Here is an 11896-nt window from a genome sequence, read left to right as displayed (position 1 = left end):
CATGTTTCAGCAGGAATGCGACCCAGAATTGGGGAGAATTTAACAACCCTTTGCAGCTAAGATGACATACTGACGTTAGCATGTAGCTACATGCGACAATGTTAACACCACATGTTTTTAAAAAAAAGTGCCGGCTGCAGACTTCTGTGTTCGTTATAAGAAAGTTGTCTCATCGGATGTTAATCACCCACCGTTTATGTAATTCATTGTCTTTGGGAAAAGTAAAAAAACTAACAGAATTGCATCTTTCAGACACTACATGGCGGCACGCAGCAGTGGTGGCTGGAAGAGCTGTCATCCCATCTTTGAAAGGACACTTTCGTACGTTTATTCATCGTGTTATTAGTCAAGACAAAGTATTACGAGTAAAAACATTAACATAAACATTAACATAAACAACACAACAATGACGAAAATTAACAGTTTTGGATGTTTTGATGACAAGCATTCAATGGTAGCATACGGTAGCACAGCATTCTACGGTAACCAGAAGTTTACATCCATCCTGAGATTTAACCGGAAATACGTCATGCTCGCCTGTGCATATCGCCTATTCATTTGGTGTAATAATAATAATAATAATAATAATAATAATAATAATAATAATTCCTTCAGTTTCAATAGGGCCTTCGCCGCTGTCGGCGCTCGGGCCCTAATTAGACGTTTCTTGAAGAAAGAAAGAAACTCAAAAAGCTGCTGATGATGTCATTAACATAAAAAAGAGAAATACATGTTTATTGAAGAAAGTTGAGCAGAAGGTTCAACAAACTCAAACAGCTGCTGATGATCCAGTGAAGACATTCTGAGCAAACTCATTTCAAGCAGATATTTTATTAATATTTGACAGACAACTGCATCAGTCATGTTGTGATTTCATGAGGAACAGAATATAATGAGTTATTTAGGTTCATTTCCACACAAAGAGAAAGATATAGACATGCATTAATATGGATTATCATGCACAGCCCAGCGATCAGTTAGGTAGTTTCCAGGAGGATGACTGGTACCTCTCCAGCTACCAGTCACCACTCACACTACCCTCTGGTCCCAACATATATTGTAAATACATTGAATCACTCAAAATAAAAAATAAAAGTATAACATGAAATGATCAACATGTTTCCACATGGCCAGGGTCTTCTGAAATATAACTAGTCATTAGGCATGAAGACACCAGGGTATATAATATATAATCACATATATTGATTATAATATACATCAAATGAAAGTCCATTAGATTTCATGGCTGAAGTGTGAAAGTTGAGCAGAATATTTGTGTCTGAGTTCAGTTCTGTAACATCCTCTGAACAAACTGATTAACAAGATGAGGAAACATCATGTTTAACAGCTTGATATGGATATTTATTAATGTCAGTGATGTGTTACTGTCCCACCACCAGTTTACTTCTGTCATCATCACACTAACATCAGAATAAATCACAGCCTTTATCGACTGAACAGCACGTTAGAAAAGCATTAAAACATTAAACTTACACAAAGAAAACATAAGAATGATAAATGTATTTGTGATCTGACTTCAGTTAGTGATATAGAGGGAGGAAGCTGCTGTAATCAATATTTAACAGCAGGGGTCATCACTGCTTTTAAAACCAGAGCTGGTCTCTAATCTGTTCTCTAATCTGTTCTCTAATCTGGTCAGTGAAGTAACTTCTGGTGATTAAACATGAAACTACAAGAACAAACAGTTATTACACCAGAGAGAGAGCTGTTTCCATGAATTACAAATTTACATTTAATTAATTTCATCACATTTAATGTATTAATTATAGAACTATAATGAAACATTTGATCATCAGTGTAGACCTTGTTTTCTACACAGCTGTCTGCTCTCAGTGATTCTGTTCATCTACTTCATCACTGCTTCTTTAAATACCAACTGTGTCTCTTAGTTGACCAAACTTGTAGCGCATTGTTGCCTTGATGTCTTTATCTTTATCCATTTGACTTTTCATCTCTTCCAGTTTCTTCTCCTTCTCCATGTCTCCTTTCTCCTTCATCTTCTCAATCAGGAAGTCCAAGTGGACATAAGTGGACAATGAATTTACATTCAGGGCGATCTCCTCCAGTTGGACAACATACTGAAAGGACTTTTCCAACAACTGATCTTTTTCTTTCGGAAGATCTTCCATGTCTTTTTTAAGAGTTTCCAAAAGGCTTGACTTGCTCTCACTTCCTGCCTTGTTCTGTTCATACTTGTCCTTCACATCTTTCAGGGTCTTCTGAACTCTCCTTGTCTTGGTCTCATAGATCCAGGGGGTTTTGGGATGCCTTGATTCATCTGAACACTTACCCTCACAGTCAGTGCATTTTTCTTCCTTCACATGAACTGATACAGGACACTTCTTGGTACATACAGTGCAGCGGCCATCTTTCATGACCTCACAGTGTCCTGGATACCAGGCCAGTGTGCATCCAGGATAGTGACAGTTCTCCTCACAGACAGTAAAGCAGACAGCTCCTCCGTAGTTTAACCCAAGTGCCCACCACCTCCTCTCTCTAACAACTCTTTGTTTAACTTTGTAGACCTCATCAACTTCTACAGTGAACTCCTCATTCTTATTCATCTCTTCTTCATGTTTCTTCAGACCTTCCTGAGTCTGTTGGATTTCTTCCTGTTTTAGCTCAATCTCCTTGATTCTGTCCTGCAGGTTGTTGATGCAGGCTGTCAGTCGGATTTGGGATTTCATAACTTCCACAGTTGTCTTCAGTTTCTGAGGTGATTGTTTGATCAGGAAATCAGCAAATTCACCCATATGGGTCATTGTCACTTCCCATGCACCTTTTAGAGCATCCTTATTTTTCTTTGTTTTCTCTCTACTCTCGTGGTTGTTAAACATAAAATGAACAGGCTCACCATCTTTGTTTTTGGCACATTTAATGTTTGCGTCCCCGGGAGCTTTCAGAACATTTTCAGCTGTCACACCATCTGAGTGTGTTATGAGAGCGACAATGTTCTTCTCCATGTTTTTTTCCAAACAGAGAGATCACTGAATCAAAGATGTACTTCAGTCGGTCATTCAGTCGATTCTCACTCGCTGTCATCACCAGACCCACTGCATTAATCTCATGAACTCCATCCTCTGAGCGGAACAAGTCAAATAATCTTTGACTGATGATGTCATCATGTTCGGTCCCTCTGGTGTCTCCGTATCCAGGAGTATCGATGATGGTCAGAGAGTAGGGCAGAGTTATATCTTCAAAACCAAAGATCTGGTACACGATCACATCTGATGTCTGACTTTCTGATTGACTTCTCTTCTCCTCCTCTACGATCTGAAACCAGACATCATCCTCCCACTCCACTCCCATGGCGTAGTTGACCAGAGCGTTGATCAGAGTAGATTTTCCTGTTCCTGGTTCACCAACAAGTAAGATGGTTTTGTTTATCTTGTTTGGATCTTTTTCACCAAGAGTCATTCTTGTCAGAGATCCAATCTTCTCTTTCTTTGGTTTCAGAAGTTGAATGTCTTCTTTCTTTGGTTTCAGCTGGTAGAGCTTGGGAGATCCTGACTGGATCTCTTCACTTGTGGAAATTATGTTCCCATATTTGGATGAGGTATTTCTGTAGAAAAGTAAAGACAAGACAAGTAAAGTTCAAACATGGCTGAACATAGAATTAAATACATTAAATCACTCTACTCCCCCCCCCCCCCATCACCACCACCATGAGTGGCTTTATACCACAGCCAACAAACAAAAACAGGCATTACGCCACAAACAGGAATTACACGTTTGCATTGAAAAGGTAACTACATTTATGTATCAGAACTTTGCAGATGATGTTGTCATATTTGGAAGAATTGTTCCTGTAGAAAAGTAAAGACATGAGCTCAAAAATGACTCTACCTACTGGGGCAAAACTACCTGGTGAAAGCTCAAAACATGAAACTATCTAAAACCTAAGCAGGTACACATCATCAGATATTATCTCATCAACAATTAATAACTAATGAGAAAAATATCAGTGCTAAAAGAAAAAAAAAGTCTAAATTTAGTTGATTTTATCAAAACACACATGTACTCGCACACTGAATCTGTACTTTAGAGACTTTAAAAAAGCAGTACTAGTAATATAATGATGTAATAATGTAATAATGTATTAATGCAAGTGACCATAATGTACATTTGAAGTTCAGCTCTAGAAATATCAAAGCATCGTGAAACTAAACCCAGAATCTAGACGCCTAGATCAGAAAATTATTCTGAGCAATTTTCAGAAAATTGTGCTTGTCAGCCATGAGTCAAATCACATAAATCTCTAATTTTCAAAAGTTATTGATACTGCATTCTGGAAGTGTCTGCTTTTTTCCATAAAAACGGTGTAGAGCTCAACAGTGACCGCGCAACCTTTTGAACGGCTCTGATGTTTCATTAAATGCTGATATAGTTATTTACTGATAGAGTTTTAACCCTGGAACCATGACAACCAGCTACGAGAGGAGTCAGGACCAGAAAATATTTGATTTGGCACGTTTTGATTTGGAACAAGATTGTGTACTGAAATTATCACAGACTTCAGTGTTCATGGGTTCTGTAAACATTTCCATGGTAACCGCGAGTTGGACCAATCAGAGATCGTTGCTGTTATGCTTAGGATTGTGGGTAGTGTAGTACTTCTCCATAAGATAATGAATAAAATATTGATTTCATATAGATTTGTGTCTTTTACCGGAGCAGAAACAACCTCAGAGCTCGGGGTCAGTCTACCTCAGACCTTATATCTGATAATCTAATCAATCAATCAATCAATCAATCCATCAATCAATCAATCAATCCATCAATCCATCAATCAATCAAAGGGATTGATACTTCCAGAACCACACTGTTGAGCTCTATTATGAATTATTCTTATGGCTCTTTTTTGCAATATTGATAGTTAAAGGAGCACTATGCAGTTTTGGCCATTTCTTGGCTGTTTTCTCTCTTTTTGCAGGTTTCTCTATAGAGCCCCCCTACAGGTTTCTCTATAGAGCCCCCCCCCCTACAGATTTCTCTATAGAGCCCCCCCCCCCTACAGGTTTCTCTATAGAGCCCCCCCCCCTACAGCTCCGATGTTTCCTCCTCGTGTCTGACTCATCTCTCGGTCAGTCGGCCGTTTCCTCTTCCTCTGTTCCTCCAACAATTCTTTCCTGGCTTTCTTCTTCTTTTTCGCTGTCTCAGCCTGACGATAGTGATAAACTCCATCACTACCTTGTTCTTATGGCTAGCTGCTTTCTGAACGGCCGTATGTGTGCAGTGCCGTGAAGCAATTCCTTACATCACGAGACCTGATATCACGCCATACTTCCTGACGCTGAGGCCACACTGTTGAGCTCTATTATGAATTATTCTTATGGCTGTTTTTTGTAATAGTTAGTTGAGATTTATAGTATTACGACAAACCTCTCTTATGTAGTGAATTGTGTCATCATGTAGTAAAATGTGATCCAGCAGTGTTTAACACTAAAACTGTGCTGTTTTAGCAAGTATTACTCACGTTGCCATGGTAACAGCTTCCCAGGAGTCGAGGATGGAGCACCTTGTGAGTTTTCTGGAAGAAGAAGTCAGAGATCAACCACAGTGAGTTTGATATGTGGGGGGGGGGGGCTCTAAGATACATCAGCTACATTCCTGCTTTATGACATCACTTTAATCAGAGTTAATAACTTCTTCTTCAGAGAGAAACCATAACATACAGTTCATCTCCATATTGATGTTTTCACAGAAAAAATATAGACTTAAACCGGCTGTTCACCATCCTTTAAACAGATAATCCTGATTCAAAATTATAAATGATTTTAATCTGAAATGGAGTCATCTATCAAGTTTTATCAAGTTCAAACACTAACCAGAGGTAACATCAGAGGAGTCTGAATGTAGAAACTTCTCTCTAGACTCCATCTTTAGAAACTTAAATCTTTTTAAATGCTCGACCATCAACAGGACAACCCTGGACCGACTGGAGGGTCCAGCACAGTTAGAGATGTTAAACATTTCACATTAATGCCATTTTTCAAACAGTCTAAACACTTTACTATTTCTTCTTTTCTTTTTTAAGGGAAACCTTTGAAAGGTCAGTTGATGTAACAAACAGGAAGACAGAAAACTATGAAGGTAAATATGGTGCAAAAAGGGAGAGCTTGTAGAATACGATGTGAGAACTTGCAGAACAAAAACTCTGAACTTGTATGTTAAAATTTGCACTTGTAAAAATTTAATTTGCACTTGTAAAAAATATTCACACACATGTGATCTGAATTTGAAGTCAGACAAAGAAAAAAAACATGAGAGCTTGTAAAAAAAATCTGAACTTGTAAGTTGAAATTTGCACTTGTAGAAAATGTTCACACACCTGTATTCTGAATGTGAAGTTACAGAAAAAATATTCACAAATGTGTAGATTGATATTTACATGAACACAATGACAGCTGCAAACTTATAATGCAACATTTACTCGTATACTTTTTATTTTACTCTGGTTCATTTTCCATCACCACAACTCAGTGATTACAACCTCTGGAATCTGTCACTGCAACTTCACATATGTGCTCTCTCGCATCACAAAGTGGCCAATCTGCACCTCGACTTTCACAACACTCTTGATGATACATTTGGTGCAAAACTAATTTGTACCTGTGGACTTAGGCTGTGGAGCTCTGAGCTAACAGAACGGGAAAATCAGGGTTTCTATCACCAGATGAGGGACAACTCTGTCTGGCTTATTTATGTAGCATGGAAACTTGGTGGAATAGCATGCTAGCGTTAGCTAACTAGCAGCCAGCCCGCTTCTAAATAAATACCTTTTAATTATCTAAACACTTTTTAACAGTCAAACTAAAACACTGGCGGTGAGCTCCACGGCCTGCAGCCGCAGACGGACCGTCATCAGTGGGGATCGACCAGCGTAGCAACACTGCTTTTGCCAGAAAGCTTCGCTGCCGACCTCGACCTGCAGTCGGAGCTCCAGCGGGACACGGAGAGCCCCACATCCGGTAGCAGCGGCCCATCCCCCGGCCATGACCAGAGCTTGCTTTGCTGATGTTGTGCATCCCTGCTAAGAACTGCACCCGCTTGGGCAGAAACAATAATTTCTGCAGAATTCATTGCTGCTGAAAACTGCATCTAGGTAGCAAGGAAATGCTACTACAGAGTCTGATAAAACATTGATGTCTCTAAACCTTCTAAAATCCTAATCATTATTGATGAACATGACAAAGAGATTTACTATTGCCTAGTTTTTAAACAGTACTTTGCCTTATAAAATCATTATTTTCTCTAGTGGATGCAATTCTGGGCAGGGATGCGAAACTTGGCACCTGTTACCCACTGACAGTGTTGGGCAAGTTACTTCCAAAGTGTAATACATTATAGATTACTAGTTACTGTCATTTGAGAGTAATTAGTTATATTACAATATTACTGTCTCTGAATTGTAATGCGTTACACTACTTTTGCATTACTTTTGAGTTACTTTCCCCAAAATAACAGGGGAAGTTTGATTTGGCAGCTAGCTTGTGAATTTCACCACCGGATCAATAAAGTCTCGTCTTTATCCACTTTAATACATCATAGATTATTCATATTTTGTATAATTAATATAAATATGCAAAGTAACTAAAGCTATACAAAATAGATAAGTAAAACGTATAACAGGCAAGTAGGAGAACATGAAAATACTCAATTAAATGTTGTTTAGTTTAAAACACTCTAAAGGAAATGTTCAATTATAGTGTGATTAAAACTCACTATTAACATTATTTACAGTACTTGATTTACAGCTGATTTGTGAAAAGGTAGCCTACACAACCTTATTTAACAGTAATTTAGTTTTACTGTGAACCGTCACAGGAAGTGCTTTTATTTTGAAGTAGGCTACAGGAAGTTGTCTGTTGTGTAGCTACTCTTGCTAGCTTACTGAAAAGCAACATGTCCATCAGGCTCAAGTTGTTCACTTTCTTGTGTGTAAAACTGCAACATATTGAACAGTAAATGGTCACAGTAAAAGACAAGCGCTTTTGGTTGTCATTCGAAGCCATTCCACTACAGGCAGCGTTACTCTCCACGGCTGATAAAATGCAATGATATTTACATGTAGCAAGCCTCAACATTAATTCCTGACATGTTTATATCTGTCAGCCGCTGACGTACCGTCACCTGTTGGGACATACATGCTGTCCGTACCGTCACCTGTTGGGACATACATGCTGTCCGTACCGTCACCTGTTGGGACATACATGCTGTCCGTACCGTCTCTGGTTCTGACCACGGGAACAGAAACAGGACAGCTCACTTCAACGCAGCGTAATAACTCCTGAAAATAATATCCATCTCGCAAATGTATCTGTCTCTGCAGTCATCTCAACCATCGAATACAGCGACAGGAAAATAATACGGCTTTTTTTAATTCCTGTGAAGAAATGTGTCGCGGTGTTGGTGAATTCTTAAAAAAACAATGCACCACTAAATGTTGCGTTAAAATGCGTTGTAACTCGCGTTACTGAGACTGTAACGAGTATAATATTACCGAAATTTAATTAGTAATGCGTTATATTACTGCATTACAGCAAAAAGGAATACGTTACTGTAATTGCGTTACTTTTGTAACGCGTTACTCCCAACACTGCCCACTGATGACGGTCCGTCTGCGGCTGCAGGCCCTGGAGCTCACCGCCAGTGTTTTAGTTTGACTGTTAAAAAGTGTTTAGATAATTAAACGGTATTTATTTAGAAGCGGGCTGGCTGCTAGTTAGCTAACGCTAGCATGCTATTCCACCAAGTTTCCATGCTACATAAATAAGCCAGACAGAGTTGTCCCTCATCTGGCGATAGAAACCCTGATTTTCCCATAGACTGTATATAAGAAGGCTTTTCCCGTTCTGTTAGCTCAGAGCTCCACAGCCTAAGTCCACAGGTACAAATTAGTTTTGCACCAAATGTATCATCAAGAGTGTTGTGAAAGTCGAGGTGCAGATTGGCCACTTTGTGATGCGAGAGAGCTCATATGTGAAGTTGCAGTGACAGATTCCAGAGGTTGTAATCACTGAGTTGTGGTTGTGATGGAAAATGAACCAGAGTAAAATAAAAAGTATACGAGTAAATGTTGCATTATAAGTTTGCAGCTGTCATTGTGTTCATGTAAATATCAATCTACACATTTGTGAATATTTTTTCTGTAACTTCACATTCAGAATACAGGTGTGTGAACATTTCTACAAGTGCAAATTTCAACTTACAAGTTCAGATTTTTTTTACAAGCTCTCATGTTTTTTTTCTTTGTATGACTTCAAATTCAGATCACATGTGTGTGAATATTTTAAGTGCAAATTTTATTTTTACAAGTGCAAATTTTAACATACAAGTTCAGATTTTTTGTTCTGCAAGTTCTCACATCGTATTCTACAAGCTCTCCCTTTTTGCACCATATTTACCTTCATAGAAAACCATCCAACCTGTGATCCATACCTGTGTTTTTAAAGTCCTGGTCAACCCAGAAAGAGGTCCAGAGAAATGGATCTGAAGTTCCTGAAGCTTGGTGACGTGGTGACTATGGAAACTGTCTGGAAGAAAGAAAATAATGAATCATATGAATGTAATGTAGTATGCTGAGTTATTAGTTACGGCAAATATATTTCCCTCATGCATATACTGTATATCTGATGTGTCTCCTGATAGTATCATTTTAAAGTATTTCCAATTCTAAAGTGTTCTTACCTGTGTTGTTGGTGTGTGACGTAGAGGAGGCAGAGAACAGTTTATATATCTGCAGAAAGGGAGGAGGACGCTCTGTGGTCACATGATTTCACAGAAACTGTCTCAGAGACGGACTAACTTCATAGACTACGGTGAAGCCTTTTTTTGAAGATTTTAATGTCACATGATTTCACAGAAACAGTTTGACTTCAAATCCTCAGTTTAACCAGAGGAGAAGTGAGGGAGGAGTTCTCTTTAGGAGACTTTTACTGATCACCTGAGACAAAGTTCAGCTGTTGCAGCAGCAAATACAATGAAATTATTAATAATTATAAGTGTATAAAACAAAACTTGGTGATTAGAGAGCCTGTACATACTGATCAATGTAATGGCGGTGAGAAATGTGACGAGGACGTTTTAGAGTCACATCACAGTGATTCTGTCTATAATCAACCACCCATCACATCTCCTATTTCTTATCCTCCTTTCACCTGGCTGTTCATTGGTCAGATAAGGAGGAATTTAGGCTGCTACCTCAGCTTTAAAATTAACTTCTTAAAACATATTTCTACAGACAGAAAATTTCAGGTTCACAATTTGCAGCTGCTATAAACAACTGTACCTTAGAGTTGGGTTGATTTACAGTTTGTCAACAACTTCTTCTGGCAAATTAAAAAGCCATCATTAGCAACCTGTGCCATCAGCATCACAGCGCTAAATCAAACTGAAGTCCTTAACGAGCTGCCATCAGTTACACATGCATGTGCTATGTTGTTTGGTCTCATCTTTGCTCTAAACTTGAGCTGTCCAAGTGAGCCCCAATACACTCTTGATACGCTGCAGAAACTACTCATGGAGATAGAACCAAAGAAAATGACACACAGAGTGTCAAGCTCTAAATATTGGACTAATCAAAGAGACATTGGGATACAGCATGTTTTTCTGTGTTATAGCTTCTATTCAAATGCCTTACAGGATAATAGAAGGGGTCATTGTTAAATGTACAGTAAATAAGAGACAGAGAAACAGTGAGAGCAAAAGTAGACTTGAATGGAAAACATCACTTTGTGTAGTGGATGTTCATTTATAATATGTCTGCAACATAAGAATGGGACGGCAATCCATCGTCTGTTTAAAATTCTCAGATGCATGTTGGGTTCTAGAAATGAGCAGAAGCTAATGTGGAACTTGAATGTTGTTGTTCATTGCACCCTCAGCAGATGAACTGTATTTAAATAATGTGACATGATGTAATGAGAGGGGGAAACACCAGAGCAGGGGGAATGAGAGGGGGAACCACCAGAGCAGGGGGAATGAGAGGGGAAACACCAGAGCAGGGGGAATGAGAGGGGAAACACCAGAGCAGGGGGAATGAGAGGGGGAAACACCAGAGCAGGGGGAATGAGAGGTGGAAACTCCAGAGCAGGGGGAATGAGAGGGGGAAACACCAGAGCAGGGGGAATGAGAGGGGGAAACACCAGAGCAGGGGAATGAGAGGGGGGAACGCCAGAGCAGGGGGAATGAGAGGGAAAAACACCAGAGCAGGGGGAATGAGAGGGGGAACACCAGAGCAGGGGGAATGAGAGGGGGAACACCAGAGCAGGGGGAATGAGAGGGGGAAACACCAGAGCAGGGGGAATGAGAGGTGGAAACTCCAGAGCAGGGGGAATGAGAGGGGGAACACCAGAGCAGGGGGAATGAGAGGGGGGAACTCCAGAGCAGGGGGAATGAGAGGGGGGAACTCCAGAGCAGGGGGAATGAGAGGGGGGAACTCCAGAGCAGGGGGAATGAGTTCCTTACCTCCTCCTACCTGGGATGTACCAAGTCATCAGACAGGCAGGAAAAGGGATCTGAGTATCCAGGGTCCTCGTGTGAAGAGGGGCCACAGAGATACTAGTAGGATTTGATTGTTTATTATTGCTGCACTCTGAATCTGGCTCAAATGATTTTACATTTTCTTGCAGGCTGGGAACATGAATAACAATAATAAAGGTTTCCTCCACTATCTCCCCGTTGACTACAGAATGTCTTATTGTTGGTGAAAGACGTGAAAGTCATCAATAACTTCAGTAAATATATATTTGAAAAATAAACATATTTTTGGACTTCATTTTAATTACTTAACATTAAATTTGTGAGCATTAACGGCATCTCTTTTCCACCGTGGCGTTCGTGTTTAGGATTGGAGTCTTTTCATCCTCAGACC

General features: G+C 39.6%; 1 pseudogene; it reads right to left on the bottom strand.

Moving 5' to 3' along the window:
* Window positions 1-1749: 1749 nt before the first annotated feature.
* LOC116065618 lies at window positions 1750-9744 on the bottom strand (annotated as a pseudogene).
* Between the last annotated feature and the right edge of the window lie 2152 nt (window positions 9745-11896).

Source organism: Sander lucioperca, chromosome 14 (assembly GCF_008315115.2).
Source record: "Sander lucioperca isolate FBNREF2018 chromosome 14, SLUC_FBN_1.2, whole genome shotgun sequence".
Lineage (NCBI taxonomy): Eukaryota > Metazoa > Chordata > Actinopteri > Perciformes > Percidae > Sander > Sander lucioperca.
Note: the sequence above shows the minus strand (reverse complement) of the source record. Positions and strands in the feature narration are given on the sequence as shown.